Genomic DNA, 15,000 nt, shown 5'->3' on the forward strand with positions numbered 1-15,000 from the left:
GGTGCGCACCAAGGAGCGCTCTGAAGTGTGCTCCAAGGTGCGGCGTGCACGAAGTCGGAGCCCGGTTTGCCCCGGGTGTGCACCTCGGGTGCGCACCTCGCGTGCACCTTCGCTGCGGTGGGCACCTTGGCTGGGTTGCGCGCCTTGGTGGGCACCATGCAGTGCACGAAGTCGGAGCCCGGATTGCCCCGGGCGCGCACCTCCGCCAGGGTGGGCACCTTGGTGCGCACAACTTGCCTGGGCTGCGCACCAGGAAGGGCTCAAGATGGCACCCGCGTTCCGTTTTTTTCACTATCTTTCAGAACGGAAATTTTAAAATCTCGTTTTTTTTTGCCTTTTCTGGAAATTAGTGAAGGCAGCGCATCAAAGGTGCGCAACGCTGGTGCGAACCTGGGAGCGCTCCGATGTGTGCTCCAAGGTGCGGCGTGCACGAAGTCGGACCCCGGTTTGCCCCGGGTGCGCACCTCGCGTGCACCTTGGTGCGCACACCTTGGCTGGGTTGCGCGCCCTGGTGGGCACCATGGTGCGCACCAAGGAGCGCTCCGAAGTGTGCTCCAAGGTGCGGCGTGCACGAAGTCGGAGCCCGGTTTGCCCCGGGTGCGCACCTCGCGTGCACCTTCGCCGCGGTGGGCACCATGGCGTGCACGAAGTCGGAGCCCGGTTTGCCCCGGGTGCGCACCTCGCGTGCACCTTCGCCGGGGTGGGCACCTTGGTGTGCAGACCTTGGCTGGGTTGCGCGCCCTGGTGGGCACCATGGTGCGCACCAAGGAGCGCTCCGAAGTGTGCTCCAAGGTGCGGCCTGCACGAAGTCGGAGCCCGGTTTGCCCCGGGTGTGCACCTCGGGTGGGCACCTTGGTGCGCATGCCTTGCCTGGGCTGCGCACCAGGGCGGGCTCAAGATGGCACCCGCGTTCCTTTTTTTTCACTATCTTTCAAAACGGAAATTTTAAAATCTCATTTTTTTTTGCCTTTTTCTGGAAATTAGTGAAGGCAGCGCATCAAAGGTGCGCACCTCGCTGCCCACCACGGTGCGCAACGCCGGTGGGCACCCGGGAGTGCTTCGAAGTGTGCTCCAAGGTGCTGCGTGCACGTTGTCGGAGCCCGGTTTGCCCCGGGTGCGCACCTCGCGTGCACCTTCGTCGGGGTGGGCACCTTGGCTGGGTTTGCCCCGGCTGCGCTCCGAAGCGGGGTTATTGGAGCGCCGCCTCTTTTTTTGTCGGAGCGTTTGGTGGGGTTTCTCGCATTGGCTCTTCCGAGGCCCGGTTGCCACCCTGGCGCGCACGAAGTCGGAAGTAGGGTTAATTGCCCGGGTGCGCACCTTTGCCAGGGTGGGCACCTTACCTGGGCTGCGCACCAGGGCGGGCTCAAGATGGCACGCGCGTTCCGTTTTTTTCACTATCTTTCAAAACGGAAATTTTAAAATCTCCTTTTTTTTTTGCCTTTTCTGGAAATTAGTGAAGGCAGCGCATCAAAGGTGCGCACCTCGCTGCCCACCTTGGTGTGCTCTGAGGTGCGCACCCGGGAGCGCTACGAAGTGTGCTCCAAGGTGCGGCGTGCACGTTGTCGGAGCCCGGTTTGCCCCGGGTGCGCACCTCGCCTGCACCTTGGCCGGGGTGGGCACCTTGGCTGGGTTTGCCCAGGGTGCGCTCCGAAGCGGGGTTACTGGAGCGCCCCCTCTTTTTTTGTCAGAGCGTTTGGTGGGGTTTCTCGCATTGGCTCTTCCCAGGCCCGGTTGTTGGGTGCGCTCCCACCCTGGCGCGCGCGAAGTTGGAAGTTGGGTTAATTGCCCGGGCGCGCACCTTCGCCAGGGTGGGCACCTTGGTGCGCACACCTTGGCTGGGCTGCGCACCAGGGCGGGCTCAAGATGGCACCAGCATTCCCTTTTTCTCACTATCTTTCAAAACGGAAATTTTAAAATCTCGTTTTTTTTTTGCCTTTTATGGAAATTAGTGAAGGCATCGCATCAAAGGTGCGCACCTCGCTGCCCACCTTGGTGTGCTCCGAGGTGCCCACCACGGTGCGCAACGCCGGTGCGAACCCGGGAGCGCCCCGATGTGTGCTCCAAGGTGCGGCGTGCACGAAGTCGGACCCCGGTTTGCCCCGGGTGCGCACCTCGCGTGCACCTTGGTGCGCACACCTTGGCTGGGTTGCGCGGCCTGGTGGGCACCATGGTGCGCACCAAGGAGCGCTCCGAAGTGTGCTCCAAGGTGCGGCGTGCACGAAGTCGGAGCCCGGTTTGCCCCGGGTACGCACCTCGCGTGCACCTTCGCCGGGGTGGGCACCTCGGCTGGGTTGCGCGCCCTGGTGCGCACCAAGGAGCGCTCCGAAGTGTGCTCCAAGGTGCGGCGTGCACGAAGTCGGAGCCCGGTTTGCCCCGGGTGCGCACCTTCGCCGCGGTGCGCACCATGGCGTGCACGAAGTCGGAGCCCGGTTTGCCCCGGGTGCGCACCTCGCGTGCACCTTCGGCGGGGTTGCGCGCCCTGGTGGGCACCATGGTGCGCACCAAGGAGCGCTCCGAAGTGTGCTCCAAGGTGCGGCGTGCACGAAGTCGGAGCCCGGTTTGCCCCGGGTGCGCACCTCGCGTGCACCTTCGGCGGGGTTGCGCGCCCTGGTGGGCACCATGGTGCGCACCAAGGAGCGCTCCGAAGTGTGCTCCAAGGTGCGGCGTGCACGAAGTCGGAGCCCGGTTTGCCCCGGGTGCGCACCTCGCGTGCACCTTCGCCGCGGTGGGCACCATGGCGTGCACGAAGTCGGAGCCCGGTTTGCCCCGGGTGCGCACCTCGCGTGCACCTTCGCCGGGGTGGGCACCTCGGCTGGGTTGCGCGCCCTGGTGCGCACCAAGGAGCGCTCCGAAGTGTGCTCCAAGGTGCGGCGTGCACGAAGTCGGAGCCCGGTTTGCCCCGGGTGCGCACCTCGCGTGCACCTTCGCCAGGGTGGGCACCTCGGTGCGCACACCTTCTCAATGTTTTCTTGCCTTTTCTGGAAATTGGTGAAGGCAGCGCATCAAAGGTGCGCACCTCGGTGTGCTCCGAGGTGCGAACCCGAGAGCGCTCCGAGGTGCCCACGAAGTCGAAAGTCGGGTTAATTGCATTGTTTTCCCCGGGTGCGCTCCGAGGTGCGCAACATCGGCGCGCACCAAGGAGGGCTCCGAAGTGTGCTCCAAGGTGCGCACGATGGCGTGCACCTCTGGTGCGCACGATTCGGAGCTCGGTTTGACCGGGGTGCGCACACCTTGGCTGGGTTGCGCACCTTTTGTGCGCTCCAAGGTGCGCACGAAGTCGGAGCTCGGTTTGCCCCGGGTGCGCACCTTCGCCAGGGTGCGCACCTTGATGCGCACGCCTTGGCTGGGCTGCGCACCTTGGTGGGCGCCATGGTGCGCACCTTTCGTGCGCTCCAAGGTGCGCACGAAGTCGGAGCTCGGTTTGCCCCGGGTGCGCACCTTGGTGGGCGCCATGGTGCACTCCGAGGTGCCCAAGATTGGTGCGCACCAAGGAGCGCTCCGAAGTGCGCTCCAAGGTGCGCGCGAAGTCGAAAGTTGGGTTAATTGTCCGGTTTGCCTCGGGTGCGCACCTTGCGTGCACCTTCGCCAGGGTGGGCGCCTTGGTGCGCACACCTTGGCTGGGCTGCGCACACCTTGGCACCCGCGTTTCCTTCATTTTAAATTTTTTTTTTTTACAATCTCTCAAGTGGGAAATTCTATAATCTCAACTTTTTTTGCCTTTTCAGGAAACTTTTGAATGGAGCGCATCATTGGTGCGCTCCGAAGTGTGCTCCAAAGCTCTCTCCAGCTGCGTGCACCTGCCCCGGCCGCGCACCCGGCCCCGCCCAGCTTCGCTCACCTGTCCCGGGCGTCTGGTGCGGAACCTTAGAGTAAGAAACATCACCGTGCACCTTGGCCAACGTGCGCGACTCGACCGAGCGCGCACTGGCCGAGGTGCACACCGATTTCACCTGGGTGCGCGCGCAGCACCTCGGGCGCACCGGGGTGCGCGCACAACGCCCGGGTTGCACCGTGGCCTGTGTGCTCGGGGCGCCTCGGGTGCGCGCTCGGTGTCGCCCCCGCGCGCGCGGTAGTGCGGGCAGCGCACCCCGGCCCGGCCCGGCCCCGACGAGAACGCAAACGGGCAAAAGGTTTATTCAAATAGCATTGCGACGCCCGGCGAAAAACTAAAAAAGGGTGCAACACCGGGACTTCCCGGGAGGTCACCCATCCCAGTACTACTCCGGCCCAAGCGCGCTTAACTGCGGAGTTCTGATGGGATCCGGTGCACTAACGCTGGTATGATCGCACCCGTTATGAGCTTGTCGCAGTGTGTACTTAGCAAACCGCGACCCACGTGCGAATCCACCCCGGCCACCCACCCCCGTCGAGGTGCACACCCTCCCTCGCGAAGTGCGCCCCGTTCGCCAAGTGTGAGCCCTGCCCGGGTGCGCGCACCTTGCTAGGGCGTCGGGTGTGCACCCGGCCCGGCCTACGTGCGTGCACCTGGAGGGGGCGTCGTGTGCGTGCAGTGTCCCGTCTGCAACGCGGTGCCCACACACCACCTCGGGCGCAACGACCTGCGCTCACATGTGGGCCGAGTGCACCTTGGTGCATGTTCGGGGCGCCTCGGGTGCACGCTCGATCTTGCCCTGGTGCACCAAGGCGCTCGGTTTGCCCCGGGTGCGCACTTGGTGCAAGGTGGGCACCCAAAATAGGGATCAAGCACCAAAACACAAGTTTCGGGATGCAAAATGGGACCCAAGGACCACAAATGCGTTCCAAGACCCATGATGGGTCCACGAGAACAAAAATGTGTTCCGAGACTTAATAAACAAATATTGGGTTTTAGGAGAAGAAACATGCTCTGATGCCCAAAACGAGAATCGACCCCGAAAAGGCCACAGGCCAAAAGTGGGATGCGAGACAAAAAAAAATGGGACCCGAGGACCAAAATTGGGTTCCCAGGTCGAAGACAGGGCAACCGGACAAGAAACGACCTCTAAGGCTCGAAATGAGTCCCGACGACTAAAACTTGACAAGAAGCACCCATCAGGCACCCAACTCGACACCCATGGGATGCCGACCCACCCGGGCTTCCACCTAGCACACCTTGGCACCCACCCACCCTCGCACCCAACCTCGCACCCAACTTAGCACCTTTGAACCCACATTGGCACTCACCCTGACCCTGGCACCTTGGAACCCACATTGGCACTCACCTTGACCCTGGCACCCACCTTTGCACTCACCTTGGGACCCACCCTGGCTCCCACCTCGGCACCCACCCAGACACCCACCTTGGTTCCTTGGCACCCACCTTGGATCCTTGGCACCCACCCCGACACCCACCTTGGCACGCAACTTGGCTACTTGCCACCCACCTTGGCTCCTTGACGCCCACCCCGACAACCACCCCGTGACCTACCCTGGCTAGGGTTGGTGCACACCCACCCTGGTGCCCACCTTGGCACCCACCCTATGACCCACCTTGGCACGCACCTTAGTACCCACCCCGTTACCCACCCTAGGACCCACCCCGTGACCCACCTTGGCCAGGGTGGGTGCACCCACCCTGGTGCCCACCTTGGCACCCACCCATCCTAGCACCCAGCCTGTGACCGGGCTTGGAACCCAACCTTGCACCCGCACCCGTCTTGGCCAGTGTGGGTGCGCACCCATCCTGGCACCCACGTTGTGACACACCCTTTAACCCACGCACCCTAGCACCCACGTTGGCACCCACCTTGGAACCCAACCTAGCAACTTGGCACCCACCCCGTGACCCACCTTGGCATCCACCATAGCAGTCGCCGACTTGGCACCCACCTCGGCACCCACCTTGACACTTGTGGACCCACCTTGCCACTCACCCTAGCATCGACCCATCCTAGCACCCACCCTGGCACCTTTGCACCCTAGCACTCACCCATCCTAGCACCTAACCTGTGACCCACCTTGACACTCACCCTCGCACCCACCTTGGAACCCAACCTAGCACCCACCCACCCTGACACCAACCCTAGCACCTACCCACCCTTGCACCCACCCTGTGACCCATCTTGGCACCCACCCATCCTACCACTCAACCTATCACCCACCTTCTCACCCACCTTGGCATCCACCTTAGCACCCACCCACACTGGCACCTTGGCACCCACCTCGGGCAAGGTGGGTGCACACCCACCCTGGCACCCAATTTAGAACCCACCGAGCATGTTACCCACCTTGGCACCCACATTGCAGCCCACCCTAGTACCCACCCTATGACCCACATTGGCATCCACACCCTAGCACCCAGGCACCTCGACACCCGCCTTGACACCCACCCTAGCACTGAACCTGTGACCCACCTTGGAACTCACCCTAGAACCCACCCACCCTGTGAACCACCTTGGCATCCACCTTAGCACCCACCCACCTTGGCACCCACTCTAGCACTCACCCATCCTAACACCCAACTTGTTACCCACCTTGGCACCCGCCCTCGCGTCCACCTTGAAACCCACCCTAGCACCCACCCACGCAGGAGCCCACCTTGGCACCCAACCTAACACCCACGCATCCTGGCACCCAACTTGTGACCCACCTTGGAACCCACCCTAGTACCCACCTTTGAACCCACTATATCACCAACCCACCTTGGCACCCACCCTATGACCCTCTTTGGAATCCACCCTAGCACGCACCCACCCTGGCACCCACCATGGAGCGCACCCTAGCACCCACCCACCTCGGCACGCACCTCAACACCCACCTTGGTGTGCGCACTGCGCCAACCTCTCAAAGACCCTATGTGGTGCGCTCCAAAGTGTACACCTTTGGTGCGCTCCAAGGTGCGCACCTTTGGTGCACACCGAGGTGCACACCAAAGTGTGCACCGAGGTGAGCACCAAAGTGCACTCCAGGGTGCACACCAAGGCGTGCACCTTTGGTGCGGTCAATGCAAACGAATTCGGAAGTTGGGGTCGATGTCCTAATCGCTGCTGCAGACTACACGTATGAGAATCGGACAAATAGCTTTATATAGGGGAGGTGTTGCGTTTGATGGGTCGACTCCCCTGGTTGTGTGCACTGCACCAACTTCAAAGACCCTGTCTTGTTTAAGAAGTCAAAAGTTGGGGTGGATGTCCTAATCATTGCTGCAGTCTACGCATGTATGAGAATCAGACAAATAGCTTATATAGGGGAGGTGTTGCATTCGGTGGGTTGACTCCCCTGGTTGTGCGCACTGCGCCAACCTCAAAGACCCCGCATAGCAGAAGAAGTCGGAAGTCGGATTTTGGTGAGCACCAAGGCGTGCACCTTTGGTGCGGTCAACGCAGACGAATTCAGAAGTTGGGGTGGATGTCCTAATCGTTGTTGCAGGCTACACATGTATGAGAATCAGACAAATAGCTTATATAGGGGAGGTGTTGGGTTTGATGGGTCAACTCCCTTGGTTGTGCGCATTACGCCAACCTCAAAGACCTTGTTTTCGTTAAGAAGTCAAAAGTTGGGGTCAATGTCCTAATGGCTCCTGCAGGCTACACATGTATGAGAATCGGACAAATAGCTTATATAGGGGAGGTGTTGGGTTTGATGGGTCGACTCCCCTGGTTGTGCGCATTACGTCAACCTCAAAGACCTTGTTTTCGTTAAGAAGTCAAAAGTTGGGGTCGATGTCCTAATTGCTCCTGTAGACTACACATGTATGAGAATCAGACAAATAGCTTATATAGGGGAGGTGTTGGGTTTGATGGGTTGACTCCCCTAGTTGTTCGCATTACACCAACCTCAAAGACCTTGTTTTCGTTTAGAAGCCGAAAGTTGGGGTCGATGTCCTAATTGCTCCTGCAGGCTACGCATGTATGAGAATCAGACAAATAGCTTATATAGGGGAGGTGTTGGGTTTGATGGGTCGACTCCCCTGGTTGTGCGCATTGCGCCAACCTCAAAGACCCTGCATTGCGGATGAAGTCGAAAGTCAGAGTTTGGTGTGCTACAAGGTGTGGTCGAAGGTGCTCACCTAGGTGTGCACCTTTGGAGCACAGGAAAAGTGCCCTCCAAAAGTGCGCACCTTTGGAGTGCACAAAAGTGCCCTCCAAAAGTGCGCACCTTTGGAGCGCAGAAAAGTGCCCTCCAAAAAGTGCCCTCCAAAAGTGCGCACCTTTGGAGCGCAGAAAAGTGCCCTCCAAAAGTGCGCACCTTTGGAGCGCAGAAAAGTGCCCTCCAAAAAGTGCCCTCCAAAAGTGCGCACCTTTGGAGCGCAGAAAAGTGCCCTCCAAAAGTGCGCACCTTTGGAGCGCAGAAAAGTGCCCTCCAAAAAGTGCCCTCCAAAAGTGCGCACCTTTGGAGCGCAGAAAAGTGCCCTCCAAAAAGTGCCCTCCAAAAGTGCGCACCTTTGGAGCGCAGAAAAGTGCCCTCCAAAAAGTGCCCTCCAAAAGTGCGCACCTTTGGAGCGCAGAAAAGTGCCCTCCAAAAAGTGCCCTCCAAAAGTGCGCACCTTTGGAGCGCAGAAAAGTGCCCTCCAAAAAGTGCCCTCCAAAAGTGCGCACCTTTGGAGCGCAGAAAAGTGCCCTCCAAAAGTGCGCACCTTTGGAGCGCACAAAAGTGCCCTCCAAAAGTGCGCACTTTTGGTGCGCACCAAGGCGCTGGTTCGGTCGTTGCAGGCGAGTTCGGAAGTTGGGGTCGATGTCCTGAGCGGAGGTGCAAACTACACAGGTGTCGGAATCGGACAAATAGCTTATATAGGGGAGGTGTATGCTTCGATGGGTCGACTCCCCAGGTTGAGCGCACCGCGCCAACCTCAAAGACCCTACGGTATGGATGAAGTCGGAAGTTGGGTCCGATGACCAATTCGATTAGTAGGTATGCTCATGAGGTCGGAATTTGGGTCCGATGACCTGCCATGTGCAGGAAGGCGAATGTTGACACTGTGCGTTGCAAGGTGCACACCAAGGCGCTGGTGCGGTCTTTTTAGTCGAGTTCGGAAGTTGGGGTCGATGTCCTGATCGGAGGTGCAAGCTACACAGGTGTGGGAATCGGACAAATAGCTTATATAGGGGAGGTGTATGCTTCGTTGGGTCGACTCCCCGGGTTGAGCGCACCGCGCCAACCTCAAAGACCCTACGGTATGGATGAAGTCGGAAGTTGGGTCCGATGACCGATTCGATATGTAGGCATACTCGCGAGGTCGGAATTTGGGTCCGATGACCTGCCACGTGCAGGAAGGCGAATGTTGGCACTGTGCGTTGCAAGGTGCGCACCAAGGCGCTGGTTCGGTCGTTGGAGGCGAGTTCGGAAGTTGGGGTCGATGTCTTGATCGGAGGTGCAAACTACACAGGTGTGGGAATCGGACAAATAGCTTATATAGGGGAGGTGTATGCTTCGTTGGGTCGACTCCCCGGGTTGAGCGCACCGCGCCAACCTCAAAGACCCTACGGTATGGATGAAGTCGGAAGTTGGGTCCGATGACCGATTCGATATGTAGGCATACTCGCGAGGTCGGAATTTGGGTCCGATGACCTGCCATGTGCAGGAAGGCGAATGTTGGGACTGTGCGTCGCAAGGTGCGCACCAAGGCGCTGGTGCCGTCGTTGCAGTCGAGTTCGGAAGTTGGGGTCGATGTCCTGGTCAGAGGTGCAAACTACACAGGTGTGGGAATCGGACAAATAGCTTATATAGGGGAGGTGTATGCTTCGATGGGTCGACTCCCTGGGTTGAGCGCACCGCGCCAACCTCAAAGACCCTACAGTATGGATGAAGTCAGAAGTTGGGTCCGATGACCGATTCGATACGTAGGCATATTGGCGAGGTCTGAATTTGTGTCCGATGACCTGCCATGCGCAGGAAGGCGGAATTTGGGTCCGATGACCGAGTTGATGGCGTGCCATGCGCAGAAAGGCGGAATTTGGGTCCGATGACCGAGTTGATGTTGATGGCCCGCCATGCACAGGAAGGCGGAATTTGGGTCCGATGACCGATTTGAAGGCGTGCCATACGCAAAAAGGCGGAGTTTGGGTCCGATGACCGAGTTGATATTGATGGCCCGCCATGCGCAGGAAGGCGGAATTTGGGTCCGATGACCTGACATACGCATGGAGTCCGACTCGGGGGCCGATGTTCGATTCGATGACTTGCATTGTGGGTAAAGTCGGAAGTTGTGGTCTTTGACCCGATTCGATGACCAGACTTCGGCTGCTTGAGAATCGGACAAATAACTTATATAGGGGAGGTAGTGTTCTCGAGCATCCTCCCCCCGTGCCCGTTTATGTCGATTGATGCTGGTGCTCGACTGGTTGGAGCGCTCGGATGCAAAAATCTTGCACCAGGATTTATCGATTGTGATGGACACGGCAAGTCTCCTGATTGCTATGCAGGAGCTCATCGTGAATCTCTATGCGGCCTTGGTATGGACTCGACCTGCGGAATGGTTCGGCAATGGTAGTCGCTCCAACACGTCCTTGCAATGGCCACAGAGGTGATTCGACTAGAGCTCCAGTCTAGCTTTTGGGTTGCTTGGCGGACTGGTATAGCCGCGATCGAGTTCCGGCCATGAACGTTTTAGATAGCTCTTGGGCTTTCTGGGACGGAAGTCGGAAGTTTGGGCTGTTGTCCGATTTGATGACCATTCTTCGGATGTGTGAGAATCGGACAAATAACTTATATAGGGGACTGTGTTGTCTCACGCAGCCCCCTCCGTGCCCCTCTATCTCGAACGATGTTGGTGCTTGAAAGGGTTGGGATCGCTCGGATTTATAAACGTGCACCACCATTTGTCGAGTGTGAGGGACGCGGAAGGTCTCCTAAATGCTATGCGGGCGCTCTCTGAGAATCTCTATCCGGCCTCGACACAGACTAGTCTTGCTGAATGGTTTGGCACTGGTAGTCGATCCAACACGTCGTTGTTGTGGCCGCCTAGGCGATTCGATTCGAGCCCCCGTCTAGCTTTTGGGTTGCTTGGCGGATTTTGCCCTATCCGCAAGTGAGCTCGGTCCCTAAACGTTCGAGAAACCCGATTGCTATGCGCCGACTCTCTTTCTTGCGAGCCTCCATCTAGCTTTTGGGTCTCTACGGAACGGAAGTCGGAATCTGGGACCGTTGTTTGATTCGACGAGGCAGACTACGGTTGTGCGAGAATCGGACAAATAACTTATATAGGGGAGGTGTTGACTGGAGCATTCTCCCCCGTGCCCCTCTAACTCGACCAATGCTGGCGCTCGAACGGTGGTAGCGCTCGGATTTTCATTGAGCGCCAGCATTGGTCGATTTAGAGGGGCATGCGAGATTCCCGAATGCTATGCGAGGGCTCTAACGGAAATGTCTATTGGTTTCGGTATGGATGCAATTGCGAGTGGTTCGGCAAAGGTAGTCGTTCCGATGCGTCCATGTCGTGGCCAAATCGATAATTCGATTTGAGCCCTCGTATAGCATTTGGGTCTCTCAATGTGATTCCGCATTCCAGTCCCTTTGGGCACTGCTTGAGCCGCATCCCAGGGGGTTCCCTTCCCAATAATCTGCCTCGCAACCCGATTGCTATGCGGTGAGGCTCCTCGGCCGCCTCGGAACTATCTGTGTATCAGACGCATCGCGGGATAAGGGGTTGGCAACGGTAGTCGCCCCAAGCGCGTCCGATGCTTGGACCATTCCGAGGCGGCCCTGAAGCCTCTTCCGTCTAGCCGTTGGGTCCTTCTCGCCGCATCCCTCGCCTCGCACCCCGATTGCTATGCGGTGAGGCTCCTCGGCCGCCTCGGAACTATCTGTGTATCGGACGCGTCGCGGGATAAGGGGTTGTCACTGGTAGTCGCCCCAAGCGCGTCCGATGCTTGGACCATTCCGAGGCGGCCCTGAAGCCTCTTCCGTCTAGCCGTTGGGTCCTTCTCGCCGCATCCCTCGCCTCGCACCCCGATTGCTATGCGGTGAGGCTCCTCGGCCGCCTCGGAACTATCTGTGTATCGGACGCGTCGCGGGATAAGGGGTTGTCATTGGTAGTCGCCCCAAGCGCGTCCGATGCTTGGACCATTCCGAGGCGGCCCTGAAGCCTCTTCCGTCTAGCCGTTGGGTCCTTCTCGCCGCATCCCTCGCCTCGCACCCCGATTGCTATGCGGTGAGGCTCCTCGGCCGCCTTGGAACTATCTGTGTATCGGACGCGTCGCGGGATAAGGGGTTGTCACTGGTAGTCGCCCCAAGCGCGTCCGATGCTTAGACCATTCCGAGGCGGACCCGAAGCCTCTTCCGTCTAGCCGTTGGGTCCTTCTCGCCGCATCCTTCGCCTCGCACCCCGATTGCTATGCGGTGAGGCTCCTCGGCCGCCTCGGAACTATCTGTGTATCGGACGCGTCGCGGGATAAGGGGTTGTCACTGGTAGTCGCCCCAAGCGCGTCCGATGCTTGGACCATTCCGAGGCGGACCCGAAGCCTCTTCCGTCTAGCCGTTGGGTCCTTCTCGCCGCATCCCTCGCCTCGCACCCCGATTGCTATGCGGTGAGGCTCCTCGGCCGCCTTGGAACTATCTGTGTATCGGACGCGTCGCGGGATAAGGGGTTGTCACTGGTAGTCGCCCCAAGCGCGTCCGATGCTTGGACCATTCCGAGGCGGACCCGAAGCCTCTTCCGTCTAGCCGTTGGGTCCTTCTCGCCGCATCCCTCGCCTCGCACCCCGATTGCTATGCGGTGAGGCTCCTCGGCCGCCTTGGAACTATCTGTGTATCGGACGCGTCGCGGGATAAGGGGTTGTCACTGGTAGTCGCCCCAAGCGCGTCCGATGCTTGGACCATTCCGAGGCGGACCCGAAGCCTCTTCCGTCTAGCCGTTGGGTCCTTCTCGCCGCATCCCTCGCCTCGCACCCCGATTGCTATGCGGTGAGGCTCCTCGGCCGCCTTGGAACTATCTGTGTATCGGACGCGTCGCGGGATAAGGGGTTGTCACTGGTAGTCGCCCCAAGCGCGTCCGATGCTTGGACCATTCCGAGGCGGCCCCGAAGCCTCTTCCGTGTAGCCGTTGGGTCCTTCTCGCCGCATCCCTCGCCTCGCACCCCGATTGCTATGCGGTGAGGCTCCTCGGCCGCCTTGGAACTATCTGTGTATCGGACGCGTCGCGGGATAAGGGGTTGTCACTGGTAGTCGCCCCAAGCGCGTCCGATGCTTGGACCATTCCGAGGCGGCCCCGAAGCCTCTTCCGTGTAGCCGTTGGGTCCTTCTCGCCGCATCCCTCGCCTCGCACCCCGATTGCTATGCGGTGAGGCTCCTCGGCCGCCTTGGAACTATCTGTGTATCGGACGCGTCGCGGGATAAGGGGTTGTCACTGGTAGTCGCCCCAAGCGCGTCCGATGCTTGGACCATTCCGAGGCGGACCTGAAGCCTCTTCCCTCTAGCCGTTGGGGCTTTCTCGCCGCATCCCTCGCCTCGCACCCCGATTGCTATGCTGTGAGGCTCCTCGGCCGCCTTGGAACTATCTGTGTATCGGACGCATCGCGGGATAAGGGGTTGGCAGTGGTAGTCGCCCCAAGCGCATCCGATGCTTGGACCATTCCGAGGCGGCCCTGCAGCCTCTTCCGTCTAGCCGTTGGGGCCATCTCGCCGCATCCCCCACCTCGCACCACGATTGCTATGCGGTGAGGCTCCTTGGCCGCCTCGGAACTATCTGTGTATCGGACGCATCGCGGGATAAGGGGTTGTCACTGGTAGTCGCCCCAAGCGCGTCCGATGCTTGGACTATTCCGAGGCGGCCCTGCAGCCTCTTCCGTCTAGCCGTTGGGGCCATCTCGCTGCATCCCCCACCTCCTCGGCCGCCTCGGAACTATCTGTGTATCGGACGCATCGCGGGATAAGGGGTTGGCAGTGGTAGTCGCCCCAAGCGCGTCCGATGCTTGGACTATTCCGAGGCAGCCCTGCAGCCTCTTCCGTCTAGCCTTTGGGGCCATCTCGCCGCATCCCTCGCCTCGCACCCCGATTGCTATGCGGTGAGGCTCCTCGGCCGCCTGGGAACTATCTTCGTATCGGACGCATCGCGGGATAAGGGGTTGTCACTGGTAGTCGCCCCAAGCGCGTCCGATGCTTGGACTATTCCGAGGCGGCCCTGTGGCCTCTTCCGTCTAGCCGTTGGGGCCATCTCGCCGCATCCCCCACCTCGCACCCCGATTGCTATGCGGTGAGGCTCTTCGGCCGCCTTGGAACTATCTTCGTATCGGACGCATTGCGGGATAAGGGGTTGTCACTGGTAGTGGCCCCAAGCGCGTCCGATGCTTGGACTATTCCGAGGCGGCCCTGCAGCCTCTTCCGTCTAGCCGTTGGGGCCATCTCGCCGCATCCCCCACCTCGCACCCCGATTGCTATGCGGTGAGGCTCCTCGGCCGCCTTGGAACTATCTTCGTATCGGACGCATCGCGGGATAAGGGGTTGTCACTGGTAGTCGCCCCAAGCGCGTCCGATGCTTGGACTATTCCGACGCGGCCCTGTGGCCTCTTCCGTCTAGCCGTTGGGGCCATCTCGCCGCATCCCCCACCTCGCACCCCGATTGCTATGCGGTGAGGCTCCTCGGCCGCCTTGGAACCATCTTCGTATCGGACGCATCGCGGGATAGGGGGCTGTCACTGGTAGTCGCCCCAAGCGTGTCCGATGCTTGGACCATTCCTAGGCGGCCCTGAAGCCTCTTCCGTCTAGCCGTTGGGGCCTTCCCGCCCCATCCCTCGCCTCGCACCCCCGATTGCTATGCGGTGAGGCTCCTCGGCCGCCTTGGAACCATCTGTGTATCGGACGCATCGCGGGATAAGGGGTTGGCACTGGCAGTCGCCCCAAGCGCGTCCGATGCTTGGACCATTCCGAGGTGGCCCTGAAGCCTCTTCCGTCTAGCCGTTGGGGCCTTCCCGCCCCATCCCTCGCCTCGCACCCCGATTGATATGCGGTGAGGCTCCTCGGCCGCCTTGGAACTATCTGTGTATCGGACGCATCGCGGGATAAGGGGTTGGCACTGGTAGTCGTCCCAATCGCATCCGATGCTTGGACCATTCCGAGGCGGCCCTGCAGCCTCTTCCGTTTAGCCGT

At 60.0% G+C, this 15,000-nt stretch overlaps 1 non-coding gene across 1 annotated transcript; it reads right to left on the reverse strand.

Annotated features, from left to right (window-relative positions):
• Positions 1 to 4,173: 4,173 nt before the first annotated feature.
• LOC131866285 (5S ribosomal RNA) lies at positions 4,174 to 4,292 on the reverse strand. The gene has a single exon (XR_009364906.1). It is a non-coding gene; the product is annotated as a 5S ribosomal RNA (ribosomal RNA).
• Positions 4,293 to 15,000: the final 10,708 nt, after the last annotated feature.

Source organism: Cryptomeria japonica, unplaced genomic scaffold (genome assembly GCF_030272615.1).
Source record: "Cryptomeria japonica unplaced genomic scaffold, Sugi_1.0 HiC_scaffold_140, whole genome shotgun sequence".
In the NCBI taxonomy this organism is placed as follows: Eukaryota; Viridiplantae; Streptophyta; class Pinopsida; order Cupressales; family Cupressaceae; genus Cryptomeria; species Cryptomeria japonica.